The sequence below is a fragment of the Ambystoma mexicanum genome, chromosome 9, assembly GCF_040938575.1.
Source record: "Ambystoma mexicanum isolate Mex_15411 chromosome 9, UKY_AmexF1_1, whole genome shotgun sequence".
In the NCBI taxonomy this organism is placed as follows: Eukaryota; Metazoa; Chordata; class Amphibia; order Caudata; family Ambystomatidae; genus Ambystoma; species Ambystoma mexicanum.
This window is the reverse complement of record NC_090931.1, coordinates 882,931,536-882,938,292: the sequence shown is the minus strand read 5'-3', so window position 1 is coordinate 882,938,292 and position 6,757 is coordinate 882,931,536. Positions and strand designations below refer to the sequence as shown.

At 46.5% G+C, this 6,757-nt stretch overlaps 1 long non-coding RNA gene across 1 annotated transcript; it reads left to right on the top strand.

The window, feature by feature from the left end:
• The first annotated feature begins 675 nt into the window (after nt 1-675).
• Nucleotides 676-6,285, top strand: LOC138488735 (uncharacterized). Its single transcript, XR_011274707.1, has 2 exons — nt 676-768; nt 5,839-6,285. It is a non-coding gene; the product is annotated as an uncharacterized lncRNA (long non-coding RNA).
• Nucleotides 6,286-6,757: the final 472 nt, after the last annotated feature.

The window sequence follows — 6,757 nt, the reverse complement described above, 5'->3', positions numbered from 1 at the left end:
GTGCTTCTTCTCGTTACCTAGATTCGGCCTGGCAGAGCAGGTTTGGCCTCCAGAAAACAAGCTCAGAACAAGAACGCACATGTTTGGTTCGTCCATATTTAACTTGATTTCTTTTAGGAGCTTGCAGTATTTGGTAGATAGTGAAAACCAAGGCACAGGGCAATGCAAAAGGTACCGAGGATCACATGGGGGGAAGGATGGCTCAGGGGCAACGCATTTTCCATGGAAGCAAGGAAAAGTGGTGCAACATAGGTTTGAATCCCGACCCCGTGCTTAGAAACCACTCGCTGGTATTAAACACATTATAAATGAACAACAAAATAAATAAATTTACAGAAACACTGCCATTTGGGCATGACCTGCACAAACACCGTACAATGGGCCTGATGACGAGTTGGGTGGTGTTTCTGTGAAATTACCACCAAACTCCTAGGCCAGTACCACCATTCGGTAAAGTTGAATAATTGTACAATTATGAGTGCTGCTAAGGCAGTTTTAAACCTCATTTTTGGAAACCATTTGAGTGTAAGAGGATTCAACCAATTTTTGGCCTTGATGTGCAGGATTTACCCCCATCATTTTTCTGCAGTAATCCTGGTGGTGCTGTGTCATAATCGACCATCATTCAATGCAAGGGAGGTGTGGTTTGACATGCGTGACACGCTCGCACTGACGTTCAGAGGTGCTTTCCTCTGATCTTGGCGATCGCGACCGCGGAGTGGAACAGGCTGCAGACGCATCGGACAAGCGGGCGAGCCGAGTGCAGAGGTGGGTAACTACCTGCTGTTCCATTGACCGTGGCCTACTTACTGCGGTCCTGCTGTCCTACAGTTTACAGCGTATAGTGCACAGAGTGCGGTGTGCAGTAGAGCGAGTTTTTGGAGTGAGTTTCCCGCACTCCCTGCACGATTGATTGGGAGTACCTCCTTTTCTGGGAAGCTTACAATCGGTACGTTTTACAGCTCAAGGTTTTGCGCTCGCAGCTTACACCTTATTTGTGTGGCGCACAGCGCACCACCTCGCTATTCAACTGTGGTAAGACTGCCGCCCTCCCTAAACTCCTTGTGTTTGGCAGAGTGGTGACCGCGTTTTTTGCCCCCTTTGAGCCACTCGTTCCTGTTCTTGCCCTGAACGGTGCTTTGCCACTTGTATTATTTTATTATTTGGGAACCAGGATTGCTCTGCAGTGTGTGGATAACAGGCTGAGTAGCAGGAGATCTATTGGAGATTCGTGCTACGTGTATTCTTCTACTCCACTTAGTAGACGACACACAGGTGGCCAGTGCTCCGTTGACCTATGCACATTCTTGGGATGGGCTAGGACCAGCCCCCTCGCCCCCCTTGCTGGTGCAGTTATCTTGAAAATTCCGAGTTTAAGTGTTTCCTACTTTGGTTTTTACCATTCATTTTGCCATGTCAGCCCTTAAAAAACACTGTTATGGGGGCTGCGTAGTGTGGCCTCTTCGAGAGGGCCTCGTGTTCAGGGCGCTCTTGCAGGGAAGCAGGCATTTTCTGCCTCTCAGGCGGCACACAGGGTAAGGAGGGGCAAAGCAGCTCTGTAGGGCAGTCAGAGACCACTCTCTTTTTCCATAATACTTCGGTGGAAACTGGGGACCAAGAGGGGGGGCCCACCAGAGCTAAAGGATAGTTTCTGCAATTCAAACACTATTGATAATAATGGGTCTTGCCTCAATCTTTGCCTCTCATTAAAAAGGATCTCCGTGGGTCCCTCCTGTAAAAGGTTTAGTGAGGATTTTCCCACTAATCTCTCTGCCTCCCCGGATTTGGACAAATACATGTCTTCTTCAGATGACTACTATTGCGGGGGAGCGCCAGTCTGGTCCCTTTTCTTCCTATGCCTTTTTGTGGCTAAGGTGGTTTCCCCGTGCCAGCTCTGTTCTAGCAATGGGTCAGACTGACATTAAAAACAGTCTCTGTCCAGGGCTGGACTGGCACTGCCCCACCGGGACATCTGGCCGTAGGGCCTCTTTGCAAGCGGAAGGATACAGATCGTGTGAACTGGTGACCACCTGGGTGGTTTGCCTTGAATTGGCTGCCTGCAGTGCCAGCTGTCACCACCGACCAGGGCAGGTGCTCTGCACACACATTGCCGGCGCAGGTCAGCAGGGCAGGCTGCAGCAGCCGGCCGGGCAAAGTGAGGCCTTCGGATGGCAAGATATGTCTACTGGAAGTTAAGCAAGCAGACACTTGATTGAACAAAGAGGTATGAAGGAACCTTTGATTTGAACTGTGCTGTCACTCACTCCATGATCGCAGCTTTAATAGGACTGGACTTCCACCACATGAATGCTGCTGTTCAAGCATTCTGCCTCTCTGGCTATACCCAGCGTGTGTACGTTACAAATAACCGTTAACCCCTTAGTGCTCTTGTCGACCCTCTTTTAATCAAGTTACCCGCCCATCATCTCTGAATGACACGCTGTTCTATTCACACAGTGAGACCAGCCTCTAATCGCCTTCTGTGTACGCACTCAACGAGGCACCGCCCCGTGAATGAAATGAATTCTGTAAAGTGGCTCTACGGTGACATTTATGCATGCCACCAAAACAGAGTACGCAAATAATTATTCAAAGAAGCCCCTTTTCCTTGGTCTGTGTGCCATTAGAGATTCATGAGGACAATAGCTGCCTCCCTCAAGTTAGATGGGCCGTGATTCTGATATGTCTAGTTTTTTGCAATCATCTAACTGAATAGTAGTCTTTGGGGTTCAAGGATCACAGTCATCAGATATTACTTAAATCAACTGCAATGAAAGTCAGCATTTTACAGGATTCCATGGGTATTTAAAGCGGAGCTGCATTATGGCCCCCTCCTCACATAATGGCAGTTTACTCATACATGATGCAACCCCAATCCAAAATGTGCCTTCTATGACATTCCTAATGTATGCAGCTCGATTCCAGGTCCTGGAAAATCGAGCGTGGTAGGCATTGGTGTCTATACAAAAAAGGTAGCAGGGGCCCCTCTCTCGAAAGAACACGGGCTAATAACCTGTTCAGTGGTATTGGTGTCTACTCTTGAGTTGCGACGTGAAATTGTATATTTGTGGAGAATTGGCACCACTTCACATGAGGTTTCTCCAGGCAATTTCTCAGTCTTGCTCTGAAGAAAGAGACTTTCCTCGGGGCAACGGCATGAGCAATATGTTTTTACCTGGGGCTTTCATTTGTCACGTATCCATTCTGAAGCCTTTGACTTAAGAGTTGTCACCTCAAGGGTTGAACGCACATTTTGCCAGAGTCTTGCCAAAATAAACAATTATTGACAATGCCAACAGGTTGGGCTTTTGTGTAGGCATGGGAAAGGCAATTGCCAGGATCTGCCATAGTGGTATTACAAGGCCATTGATGGTAGCAGGTGCAAAATGGTGCAAGTGCCTGGGTATCTAAAAGCGATGTCTGGCAAAAGCCTAATACTTATATACACAAGCTGAAACTGTTGGCTTTACCAATGCTTGTTTTTAACAGGACTTCAGTGGAGGACACACATAGTGCTTATAAATCGAGTAGCTAAAGGCAGACCTGGGTAAAACGTTATTATTACACCATCCAATTAAGTCATTAACTCTCAGAAGACTGCTTTGAAAAAACACTGGCAGGGACTTTGAATGCAAAGTTTGATGGTAAGGCTTGCATAAAACAAGCTCGATGATATTATGTTTTCGGATGGGAGGGGCAGGAACTGAATCAGAAAGGCCATAAAGATTAGGATGGCCATGGGAAGTCAATGGGTGGGCACACAACCAAACACCTCCAGGCTGTGTGTTCCTCCTCATATACCATTTCTCCCTATCTGTACTCTAATGCAATAGTTTCGACTTATAGGTGGCGCAAGTACACAGGGTGTTTCCCTTCTGGTCCAAACGCTGAATGTGCTGACTTTGTGTGGGATACGGATGTTACCATGTGTGATCCTAGCCTGTGTCTGTATCGGAGAGCAAGGGCTGCCGTGTGTAGAACCTGATATGATCACAGTGTGAATACAACAAAACATTTATGGCACAGTATGTATTATTTATGTACGGAGTAAGGTAGGAAAAGCTCCTTCAGGGCTATGGGGAAACTCCCTAAAACATTAAGGGGGGGGGGAGGGCCTATAGTAACAGTATCAGGATGGAGAAATCTGGTGCAAGGGTCTAATCTAAGTGGAGCTAATGTCATAGTCAAGCATCCAATGTGCTATTGTAAGCAATAAGAGAGCCTCATTTTCAAGTCCCAATAATTGCACAGATGGGGGCCCCCTACATTTGCACTTGATACGCAAACTTGTCCCCTCTGTGCACTTTAGTCATTTGCAATAAAAAGTGTAAAACAAAGTTGTAAATGCGGGTGTAATCGACTGCACACCTTTGTTTTTGTAAGTCACAGTGCAAATAAGCGTTGTCTGATATTTATGCATGGCAGGAATCTGCATGCTTTTTGCTGGTTAAAAAACCATTCAGATTTTATGGGACTCTACATCATTTACATGAATATGTCATGCCGGCGTAAATGCTGCGGACAGGATGGGGAGGCGGAATCAGATATTATGTTCCATGACCCTTTTCTTCCATATGCATGGAAGAAAATCAGGCATGACATCAAATGGATGTACACAATTTTACACATACATTGTACGCATGCATTGTATGCTACACACTGCTCACCATGAGCCCAAAGGTGCCTGGTCCTTAAAGTTTGCTTCAGTGCACTCATAATCTTAGGGGTTTGTCGGCTGGTAACCCAAGTGTGTAGTATTGCTTCTATTGGAGATCGGACAACTCAGGTCCCCACTGGGGAGAACATCAATGATCGGGGTGGGCGGGGCCATGAGAAGTCCGACCTTCCCCATGAAGACTCTCCTCCTCTTCAATTTAATACTGTGCATATTACAGTTTCGACTGAGGATCAAGCTCTGGATGACCTTTGTGTGGAACCCTCTATGTTGGACAGTCCGTTGTCCCTGTGCGAAGAGCCCATTAAAGGCATCAGGGATAACCGGCCTCTATCTGATAACAGGAACTTTCCAGTACAAGTCGTAAGAAACCAGTAAAGGCTCATAGGAAAATCCATCTTCCAAAACGTAGAGAAAAATCTCCTTCTTCCCCTCCTGTGGGCTGTTATACCATTACTAAAAGGGTGGGGGGAGTGGTTATGTTCAGCAAGTTCGTTTGCATGGCCCCTTGGACAAATGTTTGGGTGCAAGCCGTCCAAGCCTCTGTCTACCCTCACCAAACTCAGCAAGGCTATGCCATCCAAGGCACGGTCCACTGCGCTGGTTAATTCTCAGGACGCTACATCAGGGGATGTTTTGTCTATAACCTTTAAGAAAAGGTGCGTTATGAGTCAGGACTCGCCTCCTCTCAGTCTTCAAGAGTGCTGTGAAGGCCAACCCCTTGCTACTTCACCGGTTGAATCATCGAAACCTGGAATTAATGTTCCTGCGGGGCTTCAATAATCTGGGTCCAAGGCAGAGAGGGTTCAAGAATGTTTGGGTTTTAATGACATTGCGCAAACTTATAATCATGATAATTGGCTAGCCCATGTGAAGGCCACCAGGAATGCTAGATCAGCTTTCGTCACTTCCTTACCTGACCCTGCAGGCTACTCTGGGTTATAAATGGTGGAGAGATCTCCCATGAGTGATAGTCCCTTTTTAAACCGGTCCTGGTTACTTAATTTACTTCACCAAATTTCTGCCCTCACTTCTATTACAACGAGGATATTGAGAGGTTGTAGCTACCAGTTTTTAATAGTGTGTCGAACTGGATACTGGCTGCCTTTGTCTCTCCACAGGTGGTTGAATCCATATGTAAGTTCTCTCTGTCTTTCTTTCAGATGCGTTTTGATATTTGCTTTCTGTTCAACACAAAATCTGGCTCCTGGTTCTGACATTGGCGCAAAGACTTTCCTGGCCGGGGGAAATGTGGAAGTACACTCTTCTGATTATGGTCGGCTGGAGAAAAGGATGAAGGCTCTTGGTTTGTTCTTCCTTAACAGCTCCCATGTTGAAATCTGGACACCAGTAGAAATACCATCTTTAAGGTCATGTCCTGGAACTCGAGAGGCCATCATTCAATCATGTGTAATAGGGATGTAATAGACCTCATGAAGATCAATGACATTTTTCTAATCCAGGAAACATGGCTTACTACTTGTTTTGACTTAGATGGTTATGCTACTTTCTTTGTTCATTGACCCCTAAGGCCATCCGCCTGGGTGGTCTGTGTGGGTGTTAAACCTCTGTATGCTGCTAAAGAGATTAAAATTGTGGGGCATAAGGAATATTTGCTTTTTGTAGAAATTACTGGGCTGCCTTTTGGGGGTGGGCATTTGCGTGGCCTAGACACTTCAGAGGTATGGGTGTCAGGGCGCCGAAGATTTGTGAGGAGGGGGGGTAAAGACTGTTTGGACCTCTACGGGGCTGAGGGAAAGGGTCTGTTTACAAGGGTGACTGTTCCGGATGGATCTAAAGGGCTGTATTATTGGCACGAGTGCCAGTTTTTAGCCGCTCCAGAATGTGTCATTGGACAACTGTGAGGAATCTACTTCCGAGGAACCAGTGGTCCAGGGATGAATATCGGTTTCTAAACCATCAATCAGCCCCACACCTCTTGTACACCAGAAGGGATCCAAACAGATTGGAAACACATTCAAATTATAAACCTCCTTGTCCAATTTTGGTAACGTGGACAGAACAGCCGGCTTATCTCCGAACGGTTGTGGATTGTTGGTTAGATGCAATACAGCAAAAATA